The following is a 656-nucleotide window of genomic DNA, read 5'->3' as shown; positions in this document are numbered from 1 at the left end:
TAGTTTCATTGCCCGGATGTTTAAATTAGTGAAGTTCAGAATTATGTCAATTAAATTTGCACTGTGTTCATACAACATGCTAACTCCTGCTTCATTGTATGAATTCGGCTGTCTAGGCTCACACTAAACATTTATAACATAAACAGGGGCCAAATTTGCATACAACCCTCAAAAACAAACTAGTCAATCACTTTTTAACCTAGTATGTTATACAAATCCAATCTAGAAGTTTGAGTTGACACAAAACTTGGCACGTGTTTTTCCAGCTAACCATGTCTGCAATATTAAATACGTTCAAGGGCATACATTTGCACATTTTATCAGACCAGCAGGCAAGATAGAAAGCACATACATATTATTCTTATCTTATAGAAAAATGATTTGTTCACAAATTATTACCTGTAAATATGATAGAAGAATTTCTCTTATGTTTGCTGAAGGTAGATGATTTTGAAATAGAAGGGGAAATGGACAAGTGGCTGCAAACTGCTGCTGAAAAACAGTTTTCTTTGGTGTGTTCGCTTTTTATATTCTCCTTTGTGGAGTTCATCTTAAAATCAGAATTACCTTTCTTTGGGGTAAAAATGGTAAATAAATAATTTCATTATATGAAATTCTTTTCCCCAAATCTATCAGCAGTTCAAACAAGACAAGAG

Source organism: Crotalus tigris, unplaced genomic scaffold (assembly GCF_016545835.1).
Source record: "Crotalus tigris isolate CLP2741 ecotype Arizona unplaced genomic scaffold, ASM1654583v1 scf7180000017551.9496454, whole genome shotgun sequence".
In the NCBI taxonomy this organism is placed as follows: domain Eukaryota; kingdom Metazoa; phylum Chordata; class Lepidosauria; order Squamata; family Viperidae; genus Crotalus; species Crotalus tigris.
Note: the sequence above shows the minus strand (reverse complement) of the source record.